This window comes from Mytilus galloprovincialis, chromosome 3 (genome assembly GCF_965363235.1).
Source record: "Mytilus galloprovincialis chromosome 3, xbMytGall1.hap1.1, whole genome shotgun sequence".
NCBI classification, from domain to species: domain Eukaryota; kingdom Metazoa; phylum Mollusca; class Bivalvia; order Mytilida; family Mytilidae; genus Mytilus; species Mytilus galloprovincialis.
In genome coordinates, this window is record NC_134840.1 from 107,192,352 (window position 1) to 107,208,416 (window position 16,065).

Genomic DNA, 16,065 nt, shown 5'->3' on the forward strand with positions numbered 1-16,065 from the left:
ATTAGATGGATGGCTTCACGCATTCAAGGCACATACAACATTGAAGTCTATCTAAAAATAGAACAGGTTTTACCGAATTGGTCACGTGGTTTTACCTCATCAAGTAATGGGATAACCACATTTAATAATGACAGGACCACATCAAATAATGAAACAAACACATCAAGTAGTGTAAAATCGTCAAATTTTGAAACATCATTGCGTAATGTTAAAACCATATAAAGAATAGACAAATCATCATTACGAAATAATAAAACCACATCATGTAATGAAACAACTACATTTCGTTAAGTCACATACACATCAAGAAATGTTAAACCCACATTGACTAATGACACAACCATATCAAATAATGGTGAAACAACATCGAGGAATGACAAAACCATACAGAGTAATGACAAAACTATATCAAGTCATGCATGTTAAATGTTTGTTAGCATGTTCAGCCATGCATATTTCACCGCATGTAAATTAAACTGCATTTTTATATTTTAAAATGTGTATTTACAAAATATAAAAAGAATTGTTATGGTATAAATGTTTCCGTACGTTTATTAATAAATGTGCAAATGTATCATTTCGGATGAGTGTTCCAACTTGTTAAACTTTAATTATTTGTGCATTACACACATACATTCCGACAAAAAAAAGATAAGTAGGTAACTAAAGAAAACTTGAATAGTAAACTCACCATATATAATCATTAAATCCAGTGGTAATATTTATATTTAGACGACACACATCAAAACAATACCCGATAACGCACATGCGAAAAACAACACTGTGCCCAATATTAATGGAAACACGGATCATACCGATAACGGAGTTGATTCCGGAAAAAATAAATACTATGAAAAAGAGAAAAAAAAAACCAAAATATAATGTATGTGTATAATAACAATAATTTATCATATATATTGTTTGTAAAATGTCTTATGTTATGAATACTAATATTATGAATAAATAATATCTTGCCAAATAGTGCTTCCCTTGACTATTAGCTAACATGAGGGATACTAAGTTAAAGCTGTAAACTTAGTAAATTGTTACAGCAAATGTGCAATAAAAAGTAAAATCACAAAAATACTGAAATAATAAAGATATTGTTACGTTGGGAAAAAAAAGACAAATCACCATTACGAAATAATGAAACCACATCATGTAATGAAACAACTACATTACGTTAAGTCACATACACATCAAGTAATGTTAAACCCACATTGACTAATGACACAACCATATCAAAAAATGGCGAAACCACATCGAGTAATGTAAAAAAACATATAGAGTAATGACAAAACTATATCAAGTCAATACGAAACCATATCGTGTAATATCGAAATATCATTAAGTAATGACTATTCCATATTGAGTTATATTGAAACATCATTACGTAATGTCTAAACCATATTAAGTAAAGACAAAATATCATTAAGTAATAATAAAACAACATAAAGAAATATCAGACTTCCACATAAGACATCTGTGGGGTTCCATAGTATATACTTTTTACTACATCTTAGGATATAGTGTGCTACTGCCAGTTACGAAAATGTCATTTCCGGTCTATATGGTTTTCATATATTTTTCTTTCAAATAAGGGTGATATTTATCTACTTCTTGTTTTCAAAAGGCGACTTTAGGTTTCAATAAGTTGTTATTCATTGTATTTTGATTCTTAATTTATGTAGTTTTTAATTATTTTCTCGTCAATTACTGCTTCTTTCGGTTTGCTCAAGTTAACTTTAAGTTGATATTATTCAAGGTCATATGTCACTCAAGTCTTGTAAACGATACTATGGTAATATTTGGTTTACCTTTGACTAGTGACATAATTTCGAGGATACATGTATTCGTGGACTTCCGGAAATCCTAAATATCTTGCATGCGTATTATTGTTTTGACGTCATCACTCGCATGTTTTGATGCTATAGGATATCCCTACAACGTCCACATACACAATGAATCTCGTCGTTTTTAGCAAGGTTATACTTATTTCTTATTTGTTTAATTACCAAAATGGCTTATTTCACTTATTTCCAAATTTGACTAATTTCCATCAACCCCGACACCTTTATTCCAAAGCTATAAATCCAAAATCAAAGTGTCGTCTGGTTACTCTATTTTCTGATGCACAATATCACGTGACCAACAAGGAGATTTCTTGTCAGTCAAAAAATCTATGGAAGACAATCAGTGTCATAGACAACGTTAAGTCTGGACCACCACCAGTAATTGATTGTGAAGAAGAGGCAAGATTGGTTTAGCACATAAAGAAATGGGTACAGTAGGATATGCATAAACTAGAAATGAAGTGGTAGATCTTGGATCCAAGTATGCTGTTCACTTTGGTATAAAGACAAAAGACGACAAACAGCGTTTATTGAGATGGGTTTACAGCTATATGGGTAACTGAAGGTATGGAGACCCAAAACTATCTCAGAACTTAAAGCAAAGACAACCATAAAGACATCAACTTATAGGTACTTTGATGAACTTGACCATATGATAGGAAAATTTGAGCTTAAAGACAAGCCACAGAGCATCTATAGTGTTGATGAGAAGGGTTTACAACCAAACTATAAACCCCCAAATGTTGTAGCCTCTGCAGCATATGTACCCTCTGTAAAGGTCAAACAACTGTAATGGGATGTCGTAACGACTTAGGACATTAAATTCCACCATATTTCATTTTCGCTTGTAAACGTATGAGACAGGAGTCGTTAGAAGGGACCACATCTGGTGCTGATGGGTCTGTCGGTGTAACTGGATGGTCCAATTCAAAGTTTTTTCAGTCCTATCTGGAAAATAGTTTCATCAAATATGTAACTGGAATGCAGGATAAACATATTCTTCTTCTCTATGATTGTCATAGGACACACATAATTCATAATATCACTGATTGGGCAGTAGAGAAAAAAACTATCTTGTATGGTTTGCCTCATCGTACCAGCCATGTTCTTCAGACAATGGATGTTGGTTGTTGTGGGCCCTTCGCAAGAATTAACAGTTCCAAATGTCATAAATTCCAACGCACCCATTCATCAGTAATTAACAAATAAACATTGTGCTCTATTGTCTGCAAATCCTACAATTCTGCTCTTACTCCTTCAAATTTGCAGTCTGCTTTCCTTAAATCTGGTCCTTGTTATCGATTTTTGATGCTATTCATAAACAGAGCCAATTAGAGGGAAAAGCCAAAGTTGATGATATCCCCGCCATTAAAAGTATAACAACTGAACCAGTTAATTTAATTTCCAATTCAGAGATCAATGCCGACACATAACCTATATTATCAAATAAGGAAAATGAAAGCATCCATATTTATGTTGCTGAAAAAATAACTGTCGAAAAAACAGATGAAAGTACAACTTTCTTCAATTCTAAAATCAACAAATTCGTCAAAAAAAACCCACCAAAAAGGAAAGACGTTCCATCTACAAGATAGTAACAGGAAAGGCAATAACAGAACCAGAGACACGTCGAAAATAAAGGAGTACATTGAGCAGTCACATATTCAACGCCCAAGTTCACAACCATCAATATGAGAACAAAACCTGTTTTTTTGTTACTGTTAATTTTAATATTTTTTTAAAAGTTAAAATTTTCATTTTCTAATTTTTCTATGTTTCTAATTTATTTTTGTAAGGTTATCAGTCTCAAAAAAAATTAACAACTTGGTTTTTGAAACAATGTTTTTATTTTCACTGAACTGAAAATGTACAAAAATATGCTTGTATGAAATTACAATTACAATTTTATGCTCACTTGTATTATTTTAATGAAGTTCTAAGGCAACATTTTCGACATAAAAACAAATGGCTGATAGTTAGTTTTACCGCATTCAGTTTGAATAGACTAATATACACCAATATAGGTAACACTACCGTATAAAGTTTTAAAGGCAAGATATCATCAGATAGATTTGGACCAAATATCGTTATATTAAGTTATATGCATCAAGGATATCAAATCAAAAGTTCTTTGGTCTTTACGGCTAACAGTTAATGAGTTACACTGACATACCGATATAACAAATGATGACGGGTAGATAACTCCTGTAAAATGTCACCATACTGCTTCGATCAAAATTGACCAAAACCTTCTTAGGACGTAACGAAAAATTCAGAAAAAAAATATTGTTGGTATCTTTTTTTGTTACGAAAGAGATGAACACACAAGATAATAATGAATGGGGAGATAACTCTTACAAAGAAAATTGTTAAGCTTACATCGGTGATATTTAAAGTGCATACACTGTATGATTTATTTTAAGAAATATCTAAGCGGCATATTGAGAAACAAAAAATTATCGCAAGAACAAAGTTTTGGGAAGAAAAAAGAGATACATTGATACTTCCGGTTTTATTGCAATAGATTCCAAGGCTTTATCATCTATAAATATTAATCTAGAGCAAATGTCAGCATTTACAATGTAAATTTTACCTTTTTACCTTGAATTAAATGTCAAGGTCATTAACGAAGGACATCAAATCAAAAGATGGTCTTTATTATATATTGTTAATGTGTTATATTACTATACGCATAATTCTTATTATAAGAGGGGAGACAACTCCCATTTGATGTCTACATTCCCTTTCAACCAACACGTATGTGTTACGACATGTCAAAATAAAATGTAGAAAAAATAAACTGTCAATATCTTATGCAGTTTTTGAAAAGAAGTGAAAATAACCAGAAATAAAAATTTAAAATATGACCTCGACCTGTAACATTGACCTTATTTGCTTTTTCTTGAACCAAGGACCTCGATCCAAAATACCTTAGGTCTCTATCACTTATTGTGTACCAATTACAAATGCATATCAATTTCATCAAATGGATCATGGGAAATAACTCTCATATGGAATATTTATTCCGCTTTGGTCAAAACTATTTAAAACATCCTGAAAATATAACGAGCAATTTGGAAAAATAATTTGTTGTTATCTTTTACTGTTGCGAAGGAGATGCATATACAAGTAAAACAGTGTTTGGGAAGATAACTCATACAAAGAAAATAGTTTGGCTTAGCAGGGTCAAATTGAAAAGCGTATAAACAGTTCGATAACATACACAAAATATCGAAGGGACATATTGCCAAACAAAATTAACATCCAAGAAATAAATTTGGCGGAAGAAAACAAAAAAATAATAATTAAAGACCAATTGTTCAGAGAACTATTGAAGGTCTTGCATCATTAATTTTCTAAATTATTGATGTGAAGCTACTTCTGGTTAACCTAAAATAACTATTGGCGTTCAAACATAGGTAAGGATGTTCTTATCCCAGGCATGGATTACCTTAGCTGTATTTGGCACAACTTTTGGGAATTTTGGATCCTCAATGCTCTTCAACTTTGTACTTGTTTGGCACTATAACTATTTTGATTTGAGCGTCACTGATGAGTCTTATGTGGACAAAACGCTCGTCTGGTGTAGTTAATTATAATCATGGTACCTTTGATAACTATTTCTTCATACTGATGCAATTAATTAATTGTTGCTATATATTTTTGACTGAAATAAGGGAAACAATTGTCAACTTCAGGTTTAAAAAACCACTTTTGGTCTCACATGATAGCTTTTTGTACCCTGATTCCTCAAATATATGGTTTCTATATACTTTTTCCTGACATAAGGGTGATATTAGGTACTTCCGGTCTCACTTGCGGGCTTGAATGATAGATTTATGTATGCATATTTGAAAAAAAGTTATAGTTTCTAGATACTTTTCAATGAGATAAGTGCAAACATGGCTACTTTCGGTTAACTTAAGTTCACTTCTGGTTGATATTTTCCAAGATCATATGTCACCCAACCTTTTGCGAAAGACCCCATGGTTTTATTATGTACCAAATAGAAGTAATAATCAATTAACCTTAAATTTAACCATTACAGGGACAATAACTCCTATAAGATGTTTCAGGCTAAATGTATCATATCTAAATCACAATTAAGCAAACATTTTGCACCAGTTCTTTTATATATATCTTCAAAAGTGACAGAGGAAATTTTGAATACAGAAGGGGAAATAACTCGCATATGAAGTTTTGGTATCGCTTCGTTCAAAATTGGACAAAACAACTGTTTTATTAATGTTAATAAAAATAAATAAATTTGTCGCTTTCTTTTACGGTTACGGAGGAGATGCACTCACAAGTAAAACAATGTTCGGGGAGATAACTCATACAAAGAAAAGTATTCGGTTATGCAGGGTCAATTTCAATACAATCAAAACAAATGCAATAGGTCTTTCCACAGAAAAGAGGAAAAAACCTAATAATCAGAACAAATTTGATACGGTTTTCCACAGAAAATGAAAAGACTTTTAACAATCAGAACAAATACAAAAGGTCTTTCCACCGAAAAGTGGGAATACCTGATAATACAAAAAAATAAGTACTCAAATAGCAACCTGTCGGGATGAAGGTCGGGATATTTAGACCGCCACTAAAAAAAGAGTGTACAAGAGATTGGGACACAACTTGTGCCTTGCAACAGATAACATACATATCACTGAAATAGTTGTTGCACGATTCCTGAAGAAGCAGAGAGCGTGGCAATCACATTACACGCCCCATGCAGCAGTCTGACCGAACGTAACTGTGAACTTGTACATTCTGCACAGCCAAACGGATGCGCCATTGGTAAGGGTTTCACTGCAAGTCGAAAGAGGACCTACGTGACCATATTTCTATTCCAAAGTCCCCCTTGTAGATTTTTTGTTTGGAAAGGATTGTTATGAATGATTTCAGTACTTACTGCTGAGCTGATGACAACCTCGGGTAGTAATTCAATGTATTTGATAAACAATAGCATATATAATCTATAAGTTTTAATACTATCCTTTTGATTTACAAAAAAAAAAATACCATCAGACACATCGCCAAGATACACTGTCACTTTTAGGATGTATTTTCTGTTGAAAACCTACATTTACCCTTATAACATACTATGTGTACATAATACTGAAGATTTTGAAGACTCTGAAGATTTTGATCATTTGTTTTTCATTGTTTGTACTAAATACTCAATTTCATATTCTTATACCACATACAGAACACTTTATATTTTTCATGTCGGGGATTTATTTTTATTGCTGACTGGAAGATATGGGCTTAATTTGAACTTGCAATCATACTACACCTTATGTTTATACTACTAAGGCCGTGTTCCTATTGACCTAACCTCGGTATTGTGTTAGTGTAATTCACACGTAAACTGAACACAATTTACATGTAGTATAAATCATGTTTTTTTTCAATATGCAGTCCATAGTCAATGTAGACCTTCTGTGGGTCAATTGTACACAAAACAAGGTGTTAAGAACAAGGATTTTACCATCTATATTTAAAGATTTTTTTTTTATTTTAATAAAATTGATATTTATAATGCTTTTTTCTAATGTTCGAAAATTCTTCATCGATTCTTTTGTCTGAACTCGATTTATTGCTTTGTTATAAAAAAATAAACTTTAGATAGCTTTATTCAACCCTTATCAAGACTGAAAGCATCACCATTGCCAAACAAATTATTCATTTGAAAAAGTCTACCTGAATCGACTGGGCGTACACAGAAATATTTGCTACTGGTCTTTACAGGTCTTTACTCAATCGACGATTCACTCATAAATGTGTTAACAAAATGAGTGTGCAGTGAATTGTATTCTTTAGCTAGTATCTCAGAACAGGAAAAAATGCACTTAGAAAAGAAAGCATTAATTTGCAATGTACGAACTGTTATTTTATCTTAATCCTTCTTCGTCGTCTGTGAGCACACTGCTGTAATCTACATTTTTATGCAATCGAGACATCTTTAGGGAGTCACCAATTTTAAAGGGACAAATCTCCATCACATATCGGGGAGGTCATCTACCTTTTTTTAAAAGAAATGAAACAGATTCCGCTACACAGTTGGCAACCGCATTGTTCCTCATTGTTAGTTGATATTCGTTTTACATCTCATTCGACAATGCTACAAATGAGGAAAAAAGGGGGAGGGCTGTGGTAGCGATAATTGAAACAAATGTATGGTAATTCGTGAAACCGATATTTGATAACAGTCAATGAAATTCTGATAGCGGCCGTAAAACGTAAAAAGGCATGCCTTTATATTTACCACCACAAACCATGTATCTTGAATGCATTTTTAAAATTACGAGTTATAAAAAGGAATATAAAAAGCTTGATTTAAGGCTAACCTTTAATCATAACCTTTTTTAATTTCAAAGTTGATAGTGGAAAGTAAAATAACACGAAAAAGAATCTTGAAGGCAATATAAAAGTTCCTTAATGGTGATGTTCCGTTGGCTACTTCGTTTAGAGTACGAACTTTCCCAATAGGTTAGGAATCGAAGTCACACTAAAATATTAATCTACTTAGTATTTAACATTTTTTTTAGTTTACCAAAAGAGAGGCGAACGATGTCAAAGGAAAACCAAAACCCATAAAACAAAAACGAACTCACGATGACATAGAAAAAAAACGATAAATGACAAAACCTAGACAAACACCAACAAATTACACAACATAGAAATATATAAATCAATGCAACAGGAACCCCACCAAAATCCAGGGGCGATATGAAGTGCTTGGGAAAGGGAACGAGATCCTTCTCCAAATTTGCCACTCGTTGCTTATGTGCTTTAAAAAGTCTTATTCGGTATTTCAAAAGAGGTTTGGTTGCAGTTACAACTATACTGACATGACTGATGTTAACATATTTTTTGTCATTTGTGAAACAGATTTTCAATAACTGTCAACCAATTCATAAAGGCACCCGTACAATTTTGCAAGGAATGATTTCAACTGTACCAATTTGAACTCTTGGTTTAAATGCGTCGTTTTATTTTCTACGCATTAATACACTATTAGGGAAATCATGGTAGGAAATGTATGCTCCTGTAAATGGTATCATTAGTTTGTGTGTTTGTACATGAACTTTGCAGGAGTAACCATAACAATGTTTAAATATAGAATGTATTTTTCCAGTTTTTCATTGATGACACACGTTTAGGGAGAAAAAAAGGTGGGTAGGATTTTGTATATATAAAACTTTTATAAAAAAATCAAACGATATTTTCAAGTTGATTGAATGAATACTTATTAGTATTATAACAGAAAGAGATAATTTTCTACATGCACCTATCAAATTTTATCTTTCAGTTTGAAGGAATGTTTTCTCGTGATCCCATTGATGCTGTGTCTAAACGGAAAAGTTAATTACTTTTCCCTTGTCATCTTTGTATTGCCGTCCTATCTTTGTATTAACATTTCTCCCCATCCCTTTTTCACAGGCCGATTCATTAATTCCCAAATAATTGATTACACATTATTTAAATTTGTTTAAGTCAGTGACCGAAGCTTTTGCTGTCCTTTAGCACAATGTTTGTTTTTTCTTTAAGGAAAGGCAAAGAATGTTCGTCTTTGTGGAACAACAAAAGGGTTCTAATTGATATAATTTGAGAATCTTCTGCAAAATGCATCGTCTGCTACAGGAAGTTTATATATGTAATTAAATCAAAATCTTTTAGTTAACGGTATAATTGAAGACCTGATCCGAACTCAAAGCTTATCTCTAAACTTACTGTTACATGTACTCTCATTGATTTGATTGATTGTTGGTTGCTTAACGTCCAGTGGCAAATACTTCATGCATATTCAGGACGAGAACAAGTTCATAATAAATACAATATGTAGGTCTTGTCATAATAGAGGCTCTTTCAGGGAATGATGGTCGGAGATATTTGGACTGCCACTGGAAAATGAGGGTAGATTGGATAGGGACAGAAATTTTGCCTTGCTACAGGCCTCAAAGAGTTGTTGCAAGGGTTCTTAACGTGCAAAGAGCATGGCACTCTCTTTACACGAGGCATCCGATTTAAGACCCCATTCTGACCGACGTGACTGCGAACATGATACATCCCGCACAGCCAAACCGACGCCCAACTTCAGCAAGCGTGTTACTGCCGGTCGGAAGAAGACCAAGTCAACTCAGTCACCCTTGGGGTTTACATGTACTCTGATCTGGATCTACTCTGTTTCTAGATGCGATTCTAATTGAAGTATAATGAAAATGGCACTTTTATCTGTCCAAGGTACAGTTGTTTGTCAATCCCGTTATATTTCAACATAATAATCTCAATTTCCCGTGGCTAAAAACTTTCCCGTATCCCAATGTTTTTCTATCCCGAATTCCCGATCTTTAAACAAGGCAATCCCGATTTCCCGTTGCTAAAATCGGCCGATCCCGACGTCCCGAAAATGGTCTAGCCCCCCCTCCCCCCTCAGCTTAGTTATCATGAAAACATGTTTTAAGGTTACCTCTCTTACACTAAGCGTACGCCCTCGGGCTGTTCTTATCTCACTTTATTTACAACTGGATGTCTGGAGTCTTTTATGTATTGTAATGTTCAACAAAACACATAATACCATTTACTCACATCCTATTCATCAGAAAAATAAACATAAAAACAAAGATAAACAACAGGAATCAACACATTGCCCATTAATTTCGGTAAAAAACAAACAATTTGAGGCGTTTAACAAATTTTACGTTCAGAAAACCTGTAACAACCTTACTTGTCAATTATGTCGTATATGTTTAACACATAATTGATAGCCTTCAAAGTCCAGCTACAAACAAGATGACAATGAACACTAAGATAAAAGACGAAACATGATTTTGAAACCAGGGTCAGTTCCCACCATCTACGTCTTTGCACTATATCAGATAGTTGTCTTTTTCGCAATCATAATTTCAATAATATATTCTGCACCTCCGGATGCTAATCACATCATCACATCTGTTGTTTCAAACATTAATCTGATAACAACAGAAACGATACCTATTTCATGTTTCTTGAAACCATTATATACGATTTTATTAGCATGGTCAGAGTTTGTGAGAAAAAAAACTTTATTAAAAGATATATGGACTGTAGCCCTTGCTGTTGGAAGATGCAATCACGTTCTAAATTTCAAGTAGCTTATTTAACAATATTTGCAACAGCTTACGACATGAAAATAAAAGTTTCAGTAAAATATAATATCGGTTTATTAGAGAGACATTATTTACAAATACGATGCTGGTAACTACATGTATTGTAATTTATTTCAGTACTCTAACGTCTTTATTATCTGCTACCCTGTTAAAGCAGCTTTTGTGTCAGTTCTGGTTTTCAATAAATTAATTTCGAAATCCTGTTTTTGAGACATCAACAGAAATTATCTCAATACATACTTAAACATGTGGTCAGGTAAATGAATGTTGCTCATTCGATTGTTAACAGCTAGGCAAAGATTTAAAGATGTGGATTCGAAAATGACGAAACCTCTAGTTTTTGGTGGGGTTCTTGTTGTTTATTCTTTAGGTGTTTTCTATGTTGTGTCATGTGCACTATTGTTTGTCTGTTTGTCTTTTTCATTTTTAGCCATGGCGTTGTCAGTTTATTTTAGATTTATGAGTTTGACTGTCCCTTTGGTATCTTTCGTCCCTCTTGTAGGGTAAAGATTCAATTAAACGTTTTATGTAGCTTATATATGATAATTAAAAAGAAATCTTTTTGCCATAAAAAATCTTTTGTAGAAATGACTTAATTGTGAATCATTTTGTAATTAGGATTTTCTGTCCTTAAAAACGTAATTGCTACAACTCCACAAAACTTTTTTTTCAAAACGGTAATCTCATATATGAAATGAATCAAGCTGTCTATTGCAATTGATATAATGAATAATTCTACAATATATAATAGCCAATAAAAGAAACGGTACTCATGTTTGATCTCAAATTTATCATGAAACATAACACATTGTAAAAACTGTTAAATTATCATAGAAAACTTGCAGCAAATGCATAAAGTTGAAAGAATTTGACTGAATTGCATAGCTAAAAAATGTCGTGTTTTTTATGGACTCCAATATAAAGAACAAGTAAATTAAGCGTTAAATCTTAAGCAGTGCGAGTACTCAGCTCTTTATAGTTGGAGCCACCCATCGGAATCAATCAGTAATGACGTATTGCTTGTGCATTACAGTTTTCATATCAAATGACACATATGTAACTCGAAGTACGGAACTAATCGGCCTGGTTATTGCCAACCATTGAATCTAATTAAACAAGTTTAAATTTTCAACGAATTACAAATTGATGCAGGAATGTACGCAGACTTTGGCAAAACCAACAATTCTAATATCCACGAAAATGCAAGTTTATCTCAATCCACGAAAAATGGTACCCTCGAAAATAAATGTATCCGCAGTATATGGAATTTTCTTATGTCTACCTATTTTCGGTTCCTATTTTCAATTAACCATCCGCTCCCTATTGACATTGACGTCTTTCAACCAAGGTAGCCTCACAAAAAAATAAACTTAAGATTTATAACTGCTTGCTAAACGTCTACTGGCAAATATTTTATACATAATAAACGCACAGAGAGCGTTGAATTCTCTCTGAAGATGCATCTGATTAAACGTTCCCACTCTGACCGGACGGGAATGTGCATTTGTACATCCCGAACAATCAAACGAACTCCTCACTATTTCAATTGATAAACTGCCGATCGGATCTAAACAAAACGTGCCCACATTTCTATTTCTCCGATCATCTTTAAGGGGTATAATACTGTCAGTCGAGGCGAGCGCGCGATAAAGGAGACAAATATGAATATGAAAGGAACATATACATGTACATGTATTATACAAATACAGCCTTTGTATGAGGTCGATACAAGGATATATTGACCTGAAAGAAGTATATTGACTGAGGACGAAGTCCGAGGTCGATATACTTCTTTGGGTCGATATATCCTGTATTGACCTCATACAAAGGCTATATTTGATATATTATTAATTTCCGACCATGTTTGTATCAAAATCGTCATTTAGGTTTGTTGGAACTTTATAGATATTACATTGTCTCCTTGACAATAACAACATATTAGTTGTTATTTCATTTTTTTTTGACATCTTATGTATTTGAAGATTTTTTTTTTTCGTCAAATAATCGATCACAGATATCATTTGTTTCAAAACGTTAAACAACATCCTGAAATTCATTACATGACGTCACAAAGTATATTGGTTTTTAGATATTCTAAAAAAAAACGTGCAATATGCTTTTTGCTATCCGCCGTTTTCTCTCTACCTTCGAAAATATAGTTTAACATGTGACTATCTATAAACGAATCAAATTTGATAAAATATACGGATTAATAATATTAATCAATATTTCATATTTTCATGTTCAGAGCATTCACGGGGTCAAACTCTAATTTGATATATAATTTTAAACGTTTTATATTTGAAACAGAACGAAAGAATGGACGGATGCACAGACCAGTTAATATGAGATTCCTTCCATATTGATAATAAAGTTAAAACCTATCATCCAACTTGACAAAACGTCAGGTAATATTCTGTTCATGTTCGTTTTCATAGCATTTGTAAAAGTTAAACGCCAAACATTTTAGGAAAAAACTTTTCCAGAGCAATGACGTTACGTATACGATTGTACGAGCCCTATATATATTCCATGCATCATTATAATTAAAGAACAGATATAAACTGAAAACTAATTCAGTGAAATGTTATCATATTTTTTCTTAAAGATGTGTTCTTGTAAATCCCATTTAATAAAGTTCTACGGAAAGGTGAAAAAGTACTATCAAAAAGATGCATCAGTGATTTGGCAAAAGTATCATGAAAAAAAAAAGTAAAAAGAAACAAGTCATGTACACATTTTACTCTCCGGTGTATTTGAAACTCTTGTTCAATCTTATAACTTTTTAATCATATATGAAAATATGATCTCGCTACAGATTCCATTATTTTTATTTTATCAATCTTAATTGTGATTGAGTAGCTTGAAGCATTCATCGTTTAGGAGATACATATAAGGATCAAGTGAAATGACGAAGTAATGCTCGGTGCAAATGACTACCGGTAACTGAACTATATATTCCCTTTAAAGGTTGTTGTCTAAAAAATTATCTCAAATTTAATAACAAAATATGTAAAGAATTAATATAGTAGTTTGTGCTAATTTTTTCAAAGCATTTATTCCAACAAAATATGTGCATTCAACGATCCAAAAATTCATGCAGTTTATGCTCCCCTTCGTCGTCAGTAACTGCAATAGGCCGATATGCGGTCAGATAGGTCGGTTTTATCGAGTAATACAAATTTATTAATCTCTATTATGAAATGACTAATGATTTAGTCCTTCTATTTCCGTCCATAAATTAAAAAAGGGGCCAGATCATTTTGTACTTATTATATATTATATAAACATAAAAGCGTGGTGTCGAACAACATTTTTTCATTTGATTCCGGGAAATTGCTTGAAAATATACCGTTTTGTTGATATAAAGTGCAATGAATATAATTGCTAGTGAATTATATCAAAGTATTAAGTGCACTGCAATACATGAGTGAACCGTCATTGAAAAGACAACAATATATCAATTTCAGACAAAAAAGTTTATGATTAATATCCCGTTATTTCATTAATCAAAGGGAAGTCATTAATCGTATTCTGTCTGTTTATTTTGCGCACACATTCGTGTCAGTGAATGGAACTTTATGGGACTATTATAAAAGTGAGAAGTTCAAGTAGCTATAAACGGTTTACTCCACTATTTTCTACATAAGGAATATGATAAGAAAGCAGAAAGCTATTCCTCTGACATAAAGATTTTCCACTCAGAATTGTATGAAAATGGGGAAAAAAACAGGGGGAAAAGTAACAGAAAGTGATGCTTCTGTGAAAATACGGCAGACTAGGTTGCCAGATGGTACAAAAAGATTTCAGGTGAATGAATACCTTAATTCCTCGCAAGTAACATTCGTTTTCTCAAGACTTACTAGAACGGGTAAAAGAACAGAAACAAGAACCTCTAAACTTGTTGTAGACGTGGTAGCCAACGAACCTATACATAAAAAGAGATGAACAATGATATATATATATATATGTTAGACTCCGGTCGACGTCCGGTCTCTAATCGACGTCCGTTCCTCAAATCGATGGCCGTTTCTGAAATCGACGTCCAAATCTGACGTCGTATTCTCAAATCGACGTCCAATATTTTGATACTCTCATCGACGTCCAATGTGACGGCATGAATTGACAAAAACTACGCCCGATTGATTGTAGTCGTCTTTTATAATCGATGTTCAATATCATTAAATGATAACTTACTGGACTTAATTGTTTACACTTATACATGTACATGTTTTAGGGTTCAAACATTTATACATACTTTCCATATAGATTTTTCAACTCAGAAATAGGTATCATGCATATTAAAGTTTATCTTGATAATAAGTTAATCGAATCAATCTACACAGTAGTGTGGCATTCCTATTCATATAAATAAAAGACATGCATGTAAGTGGATGTCAAGGAGAAAGCAACAAGAAAAACCATACCAAACGACATCTAGAGTTCAATCTTCAACAAAAGACAAAGTAAAGAAGTACAGCCAATTGTTTTTAGAGTATTATAATTTGGATTGTGTAAGACATTTTGCAACAAATTTCTTAGTTTTACACCTTGAGTGAAACATATACGCAAGAATTATGCATTCTGTTTTATGTTGTGCTGTTACACAACTGTTCTAGGTTGAGTGCTCGCACACATGTTTAACCCCGTCATATTCTTTATTGGCCTGTAGTGCAGTGGTTATCGATGGTTCAAGTTTTGAAAAGTGTTCACCATGCAGTTACGAATATTAGACCTCGGACACTGATTTCTTTTTAAATAACGAAATATACGTTTTGATTAAGGAAAATATCGTTCATGATTCTTATATATACTCTTGTTTGTATTTACTTACTTACTTACTTATATACAATTTTGAAATATAAAATATAAAAGCGCAGCAACACTATCTACACACTTTAGATGTGGCATCGTAAATTTATATTAAAGACAAAACAAAGCAAAGATTATTTTTTTCTATTCAGGAAAACATTTATTATAATAAGATATTATTATTTTATTCTCCCGTGCGCTGTTTTTTCTTCCCGGTCGCTTTTTCTTTTCCTCACGCGCTTTTTCTT